Source organism: Triticum aestivum, chromosome 7A (genome assembly GCF_018294505.1).
Source record: "Triticum aestivum cultivar Chinese Spring chromosome 7A, IWGSC CS RefSeq v2.1, whole genome shotgun sequence".
Taxonomy (NCBI): Eukaryota; Viridiplantae; Streptophyta; class Magnoliopsida; order Poales; family Poaceae; genus Triticum; species Triticum aestivum.
Window position 1 is genome coordinate 683,702,918 of NC_057812.1, and position 12,366 is coordinate 683,715,283.

Genomic DNA, 12,366 nt, shown 5'->3' on the forward strand with positions numbered 1-12,366 from the left:
TAAAAAATGTAGTTAAGATATCCTACAGTATATTATTTATGATGTTCATTGGAGAGAGACTACCAGCCAATCTGAACTCGTCACAACCGATCAGATTGATTTATACATTTGTGATGCACACCATGGTTTGTTGTTTGGCCCAATCTCAGTAGAAATAACGAGGATATTTATGGTGTTAGCAATGTATATTTCAAGATAGCATCTGTAGAGGAGATTAACCAAAACATGGTAATAAAACATAAGTAGAGTTCTATTCACCAAATTGAAAGCAATATCCCTAGTACCTATCATAATTAATTTCAACCATCTTGGATATGGTATTGAAGGAGAGCAACCAAGTTTCCAAGTGGATATGATATGATATTCTATATGAGATAGATATATCTTGGTACCTCTGGATTCAAAAGCTCAAGAAATGCATCACTCTATGCTAGTCAAAGAACGCTAGCTGATTCTATTCGTGCATGCCTGTTTCCTATTAATTTAGTGGTACTGTTTGCGAGTGTGTAATTGCAATAGGCGTAGGGATGAGTTGGATCATTGATTGAGTAATTTTAATTTTTTGTTTAATCTCGTCCAGAGCACAAAGGAGATCAAATTAGAGTCACAATTCAATTGTTTTGCAAATAATAATGCACTAAAAAGATTCATTTTTGTGTGTCATGACTGATTACTCCTTTCCTCCATTTTTAAAGAGTTTCATTGGATGCCCAATATCTCAATCAAAAGATGAGGGTTAGAATAAACATAATATATATTGTTCAATGGAAAAGAGGAGAAAGATCCTCTAGCTACATAAGGGGCGGATGTAGCCAAGACGGTAATTTGATATTTTTTGGGCGGACCAAACCAAGGATAAGATCTAGGTATTGTTTAGTGGTAGCCATGATTTCAGCTTTGCTGCAACAACTTGTAGAGGCATTTATTATGATTTTCATGTCCTTAGGTATGGGCCTTATATTTCACAATAACCATTTCCAGTCATCATAGACTAGGTATTATTTACTTGGAAGAGACAATATTCCATACTAAATAATATCGGCCCATAACCATGAGTTGAAATGCATTAGATCTTGTATCACTTATCAACGAGGCCTAACCTTTACTATTCCACATAAAAAATCATTTCTCTTTCAGTATTATGAAACGCCAATGCTCGAATAAAGGAAAATAGAGTATAATAGAAAATTAAACAAAGCGGTCGACCCAAACATAGTTGATCAACCAAAATGGAAATACGCTATAGCATCTCCTTGCCAAGAAGAATATACGGGTTTCCCCGCAAAAAGAAGAAGAAGAAGAAGAATATACTGGTTCAATTCCCATCATTTACCTGCTTAAAGCATCGATATGAATCTTTTTATTTTTAATTCAGTTAATGGCTGGATTTATTATATTGATGCTTTTATCAACCTTTGGTGATGCACTTCATAGACCATACGTAGTGGATCGTATTTATTTCCCCTCCCTTTGTCCACATCCCTTTAGTTTTTTTTTGACTGGATTCATTACATCCCTTTATTTTTGCGTCACATCCTAGAATTTATTTTTTTAGCTATCAAACATAACAAACAATACCCCACCCAAGAAGTGTTGAGGGTAGTAAGACTAATTTAGATGATACATTCTTCTTCTTACTTCCCGTTCTTGGTTTAGGAAAGGTGAGTACTAAGAATTGTAGCGCTAAAGTATGAGCCCCTGGACTAGCGATTGCTTCTCCAGAAGCCTCACACTAGACGCTACGGTGTTGAAGTATGTGACTCATGGTGCTCCTACCTATTGAGCTTTGTATTTTATTGACATATTTAGTAATAAACTTTTAGATATATTGGATAATACCTCCTCTCATCCATATTACTTGTTGTTGGTTAAGTACAATATTATACTGGGAGTAGTAAATTCCAAAAGAAAAAAAAAACATAATAGTATATTGATTTGCTTAGTAGAGTACTTGGACCCCTTCTCCTGGGTTGTATGCTTGGCCGGCTAAGCAAGAGGCATGACCTCGCTTTAAGTTAATTTCGAGAGGAGTTGGGGTTCAGTTTGTTTTTTCTTCACGTAGTTCTTGTAGCCAAAGCTTCTATACATCGACTCTCTAATTCATCCAATTTAGCTGGAGGTAAGTCGTCTGAAAATAGAAATTAGGTTCAATTGATTTCTCGAGCGAAGGAAGGAGGCAATGGCACGCAACACCGAGGCCCCGGACGGCGGCGCCGAGGCGAGTGAAGTGAGGTCCGAGGATGCCGGCAAGGCCTCAACCAGGAACGAGCCACAGTTGGCGGCAGCCAACATAAACGAGTAAGAAACTTAATGTTCAGGGTGGGAAGGGGGGGGGGGGGGGGGTGCAGGGCTCGCCGAACAAATCTTGTTGTTCGCCAGTTTAGAAAAATGGTCGGGGACCTGCACCGGCACGGCGGTGGGGGTGGTGAGTGAGGGTGGGGCGGCGAGGCTGGCGTCGGGCGCAGTGGGACGCGGGCTGCGGTGCGTGGCAGTGGGTTCGGCCGGCAGTCCGTGTGGTGGTCTTTGGAAGGAGAAGAGGAAGGCTGGAGGTTGAAGATCAAAATCCGACCGTTTGGTTTACATCTGGCGGCTAAAAACAGATCTACCATTGTTTTAAATAACGGTTGTGCCAAATAGGGGCTCTCTTTCAAATTAGATATAGCGGGGCTATAGTGAGCATCCTGCTCAAACTGATATAGCGGGGCTATAGTTAAACTAGATCAACTGATCCGAATTGAATTGTCAGTCCACCTGACCCTTAGACAGTCCCTACTTCATCAACCTTTAATTCCTCGGAACTGATAATAACTTGAACTGAGTGCGAGAAATGCTAGAATGAACATTAAGCAGTCAGGCCACTACCGGACTCGCGGTCTATGCCTACGGCCAGGGGCCGTCGGCATAGGTCCTTTGCCGTCGGCATAGATGTATGCCTACGGCTGCCGTCGGCATAGACCCGTCGGCATAGATATCGTCAGCGTAGTCTTGTCAGACCGTCGGCGTAATATAGCCATCGGCATAGGGTCCTATGCCGACGGCCGGGCATCAACCGTCGGCATAGTTTAGCCGTCGGAAGTATTTTTCGTCTGACGGCAACGGACAGCGCCGTCAAAAGCGCTGACGAATCATGGGATGCCACGTGGCAGAGGTACGCCGACGGCTCAGCCGTCAGCATAGGTAGAAATCTATGCCGACGGCCTAGCCGTCGGCATACCTGTGCCACATGGCATCCCGTGGTGCTCCTGGTGGCAGTGCTATGCCTACGGCAAAGCCGTAGGCATAGATCCATCTATGCCTACGACTTTACCGTAGGCATAGCACTGCCACGTGTCTTTCCCTGGTTTCTTCTGTCGGCATAGATCCAAGTAGGCCGACGGCAGCCGTCGGCATAGTTTTGGCCGTCGGCGTAAAGCCGTTTTCCGGTAGTGGGCTCCGGGATAACGTAAGAACGTACGTGCAGGCACGTCGCCGTGCAACGAACGATCGAACTCACCTTGGAACGAGGCGGCGTCGAACCGGCTGAGCACTTCGGGGATGGGGCCGGAGAGTTGGTTGTTGGAGACGTTGAAGAGCTGGAGGTCCTTCTGGTCGAAGTTCCGGATTGCCCCCTGGAAGCGGTTCCTGGCGAGCTGTACCCCGAGCAGCTTGGGCGAGGTGATGGAGCCTGGGATGGGCCCCGTGAAGGCGTTGTCTCCGAGCAAGAGCTTCTTGAGCCCCCGCATGTCCGCGAAGGCGCCGTCGGGGATGTCGCCGGTGAGGCGGTTCCGGGAGAGGTAGAGCGTCTTGAGGGCAGGGAGCACGGAGAGCCCAGCCGGGAACGCGCCCGTGAGGTTGTTGTTGGCGAAGCTGAGCACGCGGAGGCCCAAGAGGGCCGCGAGCGGGGCCATGTCAGGGGCGGCGCCCTGCAGGCCAAGGTACTCGAGGCGGAGCCCGAGCACCTGGTTTGTGACCGGATGGCACCGCACCCCGTACCACACCGGGGCCTAGCACGGGCCAGTGCCGATGGAAGAAACCCACTGGTCGAGCGGCGCCGGAGGGCGGTCGCCCACGGGCCCGCGCAGGGTCGCCCGGAAGGTCAGCAGCACGTCGCCCTCGGACGCGGCGGCGGCCGCCGCGGCGAAGGCCGCCAGGACCAGGAGGAGCAGCCCGGACGCGCCGTCGCTGAACATGGCGAGCGTGGCGCGTGCGGATGGCGGAGGATTAATGAGAGGCGTGCGGCGCGTGCGCGTGCGGCGGCGGCGGCGGCTAAAGAAACGCGGAGGTGGGAGGTGGTGGGGAGTTAGTGGGGAGGAGGAGGGACGACGGAGGTGGCGGGGAGAGCTAAGAATACGCGTGCCGGGTGCGTTGGACTGTGCATGCGGAGTGGCCGTGGCTTAGGTTCCGAGGCCTATCGTTTGGCAAGTAGCAGTGGTAGCAGCCGTGCGAAGTACATAGTAGTATTAGCACGTCAGGAACAAGGCAGATTTTCCAAGTGCTATATTTTTTTCAAGAAATCTTCCTATCTATTCATCTTCAATAATGGCAGTACAATGAATATCAAAAAATAATATAAATTACATCCAGATCCGTAGACCATCTAGCGACGACTACAGGGACTGAAGCGAGCCGAAGGCGCGCCGCCGTCATCACCCCTTCATCGCCGGAGTCGTACACAACTTGTTGTAGTAGACAGTCAGGAAGTCGTCGTGCTAAGGAGCGCACCAGAACAGCAACCGCCATCTATTAAAGCAACAGAGTGATGTCAAAAGCCTTACTATTGCAAATTTGGAACACTTGATGTAGATGTTATAAATTTGGAGTACTATTTTTTGCATATATATACTACACCAATTGAAGCAGCATATTTGTCCCCTTGTGATGTAAAGAGGGGTCCTGCCCTATTTTTGGGCACCTATTGGAGATGATCTTATAATCCCTAAAAGCCGTCCAACCTTGGCCCCTTGTTGTGCACCTTTATGTTTCTATGCCTATGCGGTGCTATGGGCTATGATGCATATAAATTAAGCAAACAAATAATTAAGTCATCTTTAAGATTGAAGTTGATTTCTCTCTCATACGTTGGAGTGTGTTTAAACATCAAATAGGCGCCTAAGCCTTGCAAAGAGAGCATAATATTACCATGTATGGTTTCTAACCATGTCGGTACGTGTGTCCTTTGTCTACCTTTGTAACGTGCTTTCGATTATTTCTCTTCGATTATTTATCTCCTGGCATAGCAGGTCTTCTTGTCCAATCGATCTATCTCCTCTATCTGCAACCACCTCCACCTCTCCTTCCTAACGGTGTAATCATCCCATGTCGCCTGACTGCATTGGCTCTCATTCCGACACCATATTGTCCCCGTTGACTTGCCCTCGCATATCCTAGATCAATCGTAGCACATCTTACCATTTTGTTGAGGCACCATCTCATCATCACTGCACCGCCAAGTGTCCTCCTCGCCCTTAGCCCAGAACATCACAATAAGTAACCTTGGCCACATTCTGGCCATGTATTAACTGCAGGACACACATACATACACAGCAGAAAAAAATGTCTAAATCTGATATATTATTTGTGAACTTATGAACTTCAGTGGCAGGGAAAGATATATAGAAACAACTATGAATTTCAATACCCAGATAAAAGAATTACAAGAAACTAATGGGAGGTAAAAGATACATCATCACATGGACTGATAGTAGACTGAGCTCCATGGTTTCTACAACCCAACCCATGTCTTCATGCAAGAACAAGTGCTTGGATTCCACAGCCCCATGGCCACAAGCGTATCATCCATAGTGTATGTTTCCAGATTATTTGTGTCTTTGCTTTATCAGTAATATCACACGACCACTACTAGCAAAAGGGCTACTAATGGCGCACCAGTTTTGCCTACTAATGGCGCATCACTTGTGCGCCATTTGTATCACGCCACTAGTATTTTTTACTAATAGCGCACCACTGATGCGCCATTAGTATAGGCCATGGTGCGCCATTAGTATAGGCCACGGTGCGCCATTAGTATTTTTGAATTTTGAAGGCGGGAAAATAGTAGTGGCGCACTGTCTAACCCCCACCGTGCGCCATTGCTATTTTTGTATTTTGAATTTGGATCTGGATCGTGATTTTTTTGCCCATTTTTTGCTCGTTTTTTTGCTCATTTTTTGGCACGATATTATTTCAAATTTTGTTCCTGTTTTTGGATCTTGTACGTTCTTTTGCCGTGTTCTTTTGCCGGAGAGGAGTTCGCCGGAGAGGAGGAGGAGGAGGTCACCGGAGAGGCGGTCTCCTACATCGCCGGAGAGGAGGAGGAGGTCGCCGGAGAGGAGTTCACCGAAGCATCGGAGAGGAGGAAGGAGAAACCATGAGGGAATGGGAGGAGAGGAGGGAGGAGGAGCTCACCGGAGAGGAGGGAGGAGAAACCGTGAGGGGAGGGGAGGGGAGGAGAGGAGAGGAGGGAGGAGGAGGTCCCCGGAGAGGAGGAGGTCGCCGGAGAGGAGGAGGAGGTCGCTGGAGAGGAGAAGGAGGAGGTCGCCGGAGAGGAGGAGGGTAGTATGGTGGAGGAGAGAAGGGAAGATGGAGTGGAGGAGAGGAGGAGATGGAGTGGAGGAGAGGAGGAGATGGAGTGGAGGAGAGTTGGAGTGGAGGAGGTGCGCCCAGCCATATATATGACATAGTAATAGCGCACCGTGGGCAGATGCGTCATTACTAACTTTTTTTATTTTTTTGATTTATTTTGAATTTTGAAGGCGGGAAGATACTAATGGCGCATCATGGGAAGGTGCGCCATTAGTAACTTTTATTTTATTTTTTTGACTTATTTTGAATTTTGAAGGCGGGAAGATACTAATGGCGCACCATAGGCAGGTGCGCCATTAGTAAGTTTTTAATTTTTTTGAATTTTTTTGCCTCTCCAGATCTTAAAAGCCCCGTATCTTTTTTTCTGTTAGGTTTTTGACGATTTTGAAAATGTATAACAAGTTCCCCCGTTAAATTCGGATGTATCTTTTCGAGTAGATGATTTTTCATATAAAAAACTTTTTCATCCGAGTTCGTACGCAAAAGTTATGCCCATTTTTACAAATTCTCGAGAGATTTTGGAAAAAAGTCGAAAATTCATGTTTGTAAATTTTGCTAACAACTAGACCACATATCACATGGGAATCTTATTTTCTTTTATTTTTTTGACATTTCTATCATTTTCTTTTATTTTTTTTGAAACTGAAAAGGCGGTCCACGGGGCGGGGGGGGGGGGGGTGCATTCATGCGAATGTTTGGGCCAAGTTACTAATGGCGCACCGTGGCATGGTGCGCCATTACTAGTTCAACTAGTAATGGCGCACCACTCCCACGGTGCGCCATTAGTAGTTTTGAAAAAAATTAATTTTTTTACGCCATTAGTAGTTAAAAAAAATATTTTTTTTACTAATGGCGCACCGTGGACGTGGTGCGCCATTAGTATTTGCACACTAATGGCGCACCAACACATGGTGCGCCATTAATATATAGTAATGGCGCACCACATGTCTGGTGCGCCATTAGTGTCAATTTCATCTATAGCCCTTTTCCTAGTAGTGGACGGTGTCCAAACTTTCTCAGAATCATCAAATTTTTTTTTCTCCAAAACATCATATTTGGTAGCTCTAGTAATGTTGTTGTGAAAAATGCTGGCCCGGGCCCCAGCTCGCCCCTGCCTCCATCACTGCAAATAAGTCCATAGTATGCCCCATGGAGAGAAATATAACCAATATAACTTGGTGCATACAGTAATGAATATATAGTGTCAAGTTTCAAGAGCGTGTGGTCTCCTCGAATGCAATATATAAAAACAAAGCAAATGGTAAACTCATCTTTTTCAAACAATGGCATCATTTGAAATGCCCATAATGAGTATCCATCCGACCTGTCAGCTAAGTCAGCTACCATGTCATCCTAACAAGTGCATCTGTTGGTTCATGATTTATTAAAAAATGTACCCTTTTGCGAACAGTGAGAAACTCTACCTAGGCACTCAATTTTCTTGAGATGGGCCTAAGGAAATTGATCAGATGGGAGTACTTTCTTTTATACTGTATATATGTATAAAACTAAGCAAAACTGTAATGTTTTGGGGATTACTTCTCAATACTATTTAACACATATAAGTTTCAAGTTTCTGACTTAATATTTAAAACAACGTCAGTACTAATTTATTTTTAAGTTTGATTGAAGGTTCGCCCAAAGCATTACATTCCATGGACAGGAAAGATACATGTTTTCAAGACCAATTAGTTCAATTAACATGTGATTCTACTTGGTGTATCAGAAAATTCAAGAAAGATTGAGGTGTTTAAAAAATATAGATTTAAGCATGTGATGAGAAATCGAAGCTCAGTCTTAGCCTTTGATAGCAGATTGATATGATCCAAGGAGAGGACCTTTAAGTGTACATAGGTCAAGAATTAGCATATGACCATATCTGACGATTAGTAGCATAGTTCATAGAAATGACTCACATGGACAACAACATATATAAAACTTTAATAGCATCCAGATCATCTTTCACGACACCCCTTCCAGCAAGAAGAATAAAATGTCAGTTTAATATAACCGGATAGATACCAGACATAGATGTTATGGTTCCTAACTCAATTAATTTCACGAAGGTAAAGTTTCATCAAGCAAATGAGGGGCATTTTTACCAAAGAGAATCAATCGGCTTAAGTACATTGTGTAATATGTTGCTGGATGAGGATGAACTAATTGAGAAACAGTAAAACCGGGCGAGCTACATCCCTCCACAGCGTTTTGACCTCATCAACCGTTGGATTCTGCATACTAACGTACCAGATCACTCAACTATCCCACAGTGCACGCATGAGCCTTTTTATCTCGCCAGCCCTGTCATAACTGGCCCACGTCTATGGGCTGCTGCTCCGGTGACCGACTTGGTCGTCCTCACATTAATCGGGCCGAGGAACCGTCAACGGGCCCCTGTCGCTCTCCTATGTCAAATTGGGGTGTTAATCAGCTGTGGGCTTCTTGTATGTGGTTGTCTGTCTCATGGATCAGGTCGCCCCAGACGATGGGCGCGGCAGGTTACTGGCGACGGCGGCGGCAGGCGATGTGGAGCTGGTGAAGGTGCGGCATCACCAACGACATGGGGGTACGAAGAAAGAGGAGGAGCGATTGATCCAATCATTGCTACCCCACCCCGCCCATCTGTTGGAAATTCTCCCACAGGATCGATCAAATCAAATCACGATAAACACACACGTGCAAAACCGATAGCCAAGGGTACGTCTCGTACCCTAAAAGTTCCTCTTTTTATTTTCTCCTTTTGTCAACTCGATACAATCTCACGTTCCTGGCCGCATATATATATATATATATATATATATATATGCAAACCAGCGACCGACCTCGCCCTTTGTCCTAACACAACACGACTAGTACTCTAATCTAATACGGACACGTACTACTAATTCTAATCGTAGCTGAACACGGCAATGCCTCCACGTGCTACTACGGACTAACACATGTACTACAAAATCAAGATTACTGCTAACAAACTGACTCTGTTCTCTATGCTTCACCAGTCTTGGCTCGTTGTAGATCACCCTTTATCGCTCATCCGCTCGCACCACGACAAGTTAAATTGATAGGCTTCATTGATCGCAACAATCTTCCCTTCAATTTCAACTTGACGAATTTACGGACCACCTCAAATATGCCTTGGACTACCCAGCCTCGCTAGTAACCTGTGGAATACACCACCCGGTAGACTACATCATCCACCCTAGCAGAGATACATGCCGACTCCTTGTGAATCACACCACCCTATGCACTACACCATGCACTCCAGCCTCATGTAGAGACATGGCCTCATTGAAGAGACTCACTTTCACTGGTTTACCGCCCCACATAGTTGAACTTGATCCTCTCGTCGAGACACATAGACAACTTGGATGCGCTTCATCTTCAACGCCTCCTCACAGAGACAAGCACTTGGACATGACGACGACGACGACGACTGACCAACCAACCAAGACATGTTGACTCACACGACTCCTTGACTCATCCGACTCCCGCGGACGACGATCTTGACGACTCTTCCCGGCACCGTACCTCGGCACCACCGCTCACGTCAACGATCTTCTTCCACCGCCTTCCTGACGACAGCCTGCCGTCTCACTCCTTGTCGCTCCACCAAACGACGATTGCCAGAACCATCTCATCGCTGCATCACCCAGCGACAACATCGCCTGCTCTTCATCATCGTCGCTGCACCACCCAGCGACCATATCGCCCACCCCGAGGCGCTAATCGGGTCGCGACCCCGGGGCAAGCGCGGCTTCAAATCGACCTAGCTCTTATACCAAATGTTGGAAATTCTCCCACAGGATCGATCACATCAAATCACGATGAGCACGCACGCGCAAAACCGATAGCCAAGGGTACGTCTCGTACCCTAAAAGTTCCTCTTTTTATTTTCTCCTTTTGTCAACTCGATACAATCTCACGTTCCTGGCCGCATATATATATGCAAACCAGCGACCGACCTCGCCCTTTGTCCTAACACAACACGACTAGTACTCTAATCTAATACGGACACGTACTACTAATTCTAATCCTAGCTGGACACGGCAATGCCTCCACGTGCTACTACGGACTAACACATGTATTACAAAATCAAGATTACTGCTAACACCATCCGTCTAACGTAGCTGTTTAGGAGGAGATGAGGGGTTGAAGAAGACATGGGATCCAATCTAGGTGTCCACCGCTGCACCCTCTGGCTGCAACATTTACGATATACCAGCGTCCGCGTCTTCCGTCATGGTAAGATTTCGTTATGGATTGTTGCCAGGATTCGTGCATGGTGTAATTATTTGTTCTGCTCCAATTAACACTCAGATCTTAGTCCGCGCTGCGAACGTTTCACTGCCAACTCTGGATGCAACCACTCAGCTTCAAATTAATGGTCTACCAAATAGTTTTGGGTATGTCTAAGAAAAGCAAGCAAACGACAGGAGCAATGGTACCATGTAGCTTGGCGGTACATCATGATTACAGATATATATATGTTGTTTGCCATAAGAAAAATGCAGTCCACCATGATTACAAATAAATATATGTGTATACACTGCTTCCCCGGAGACCTTGTTTCTATTTTTCTTTTCTTTTTGTTTACACGGGCTGTTTCTGTTATTGCTTCTTCAGTCGTTTAGTTGTGAGCTCTCTTGAGCAATTGTGTGGCTGCTAGCGAACATTCCTGGCGCTTCAGGCCTCGGTTCATTTGTTCGTGAGCCGTGCAAGGTCTATGTTAGCTAGGCATTCAATCTTTTTTTGCCAGTAGGTAAGGACTGAGGACGGTTCTTTTCTTATTTATTTTAGTAAATATTTGTATATGGGAAGTGTTTACAAACGGCGCACCGGCCGAACCGTTCCGCCGGTTCGCACGCCACGCTGGCAACGCGCCCGCGCGATCCCCGCCTCCTTCCTTACGTGCCTCCATCCCCTACCTTCAGCCTACGTGCGCGCACCTCCCCTCCCCCGAGTTGCGACTGGGCCTCCACGAACTCCATCGCCGGCGGCCAGGCGCTCCCTCGCCGGCGGCCAGGCGCTCCCTCGCCGGCCGCCATGGCTGCCTGCTGCCATGGCCAGATCCATCCCTAACCTACAGCCTTCAAGGGCGCGCATCCCCTCCCCTCCTCCTCCTCCCGGGCAGCGACTGGGCCACCACAAGCTCCATCGCCGGCGGCCAGGGCGCTCCCTCGCCGCCCACCATAACTGCCTGCCCGCCATGTCCGGATCCACCCCGCGTATAGAAGTGTTGCAACCATCACCTAAAAAAGCTTCAACGGCCATTCAAAAAAGCTTCAACCATAGACATAGAAAGCTTCAATGGCACTGCACAACAAGGGGGAAGCTGCAACCATAGTTCAATTTTGCTACCACCGGCGAAGCTTTTTGCTACATCCATCAGGCGGAGCTCGGACCCTCGCGACGACGACTACGATGTTTTGCTGCAACCGTAGCAGGATTTTGCTACAACTAGCATCGTTTTTTGCTACCACGGCAACCGGCGGAAGCAGCGACCAGCAATGCTTTTCCAGCAAATGATTTTTGTCCCGGCAAAACCCAGAGCTGGAACCAGCTTTTGTTTTTGCTACAACCTGCAAATCGAGAGCTGGAACCAACAACATTTTTTGTTGGAATCAAAAGAAGCAGGGGCTTCAACGGATGTACGTCAGAGCTGCAACCAGTGCTGAAAAATGCTACATCCGGTAGCCACGAAAGCTACAACCAGCTTGAAAAATGCTTCAACTGGATATGAGGTAGTTGGGGGTCGGCATCTCGCAGCGACAAAAAGCTGCAACCGGCTTGGAGGAAAGCTACAAC

General features: G+C 46.7%; 1 pseudogene; it reads right to left on the minus strand.

Annotated features, from left to right (window-relative positions):
* Window positions 1-2,758: 2,758 nt before the first annotated feature.
* Window positions 2,759-4,169, minus strand: LOC123150593 (pollen receptor-like kinase 4; annotated as a pseudogene).
* Window positions 4,170-12,366: the final 8,197 nt, after the last annotated feature.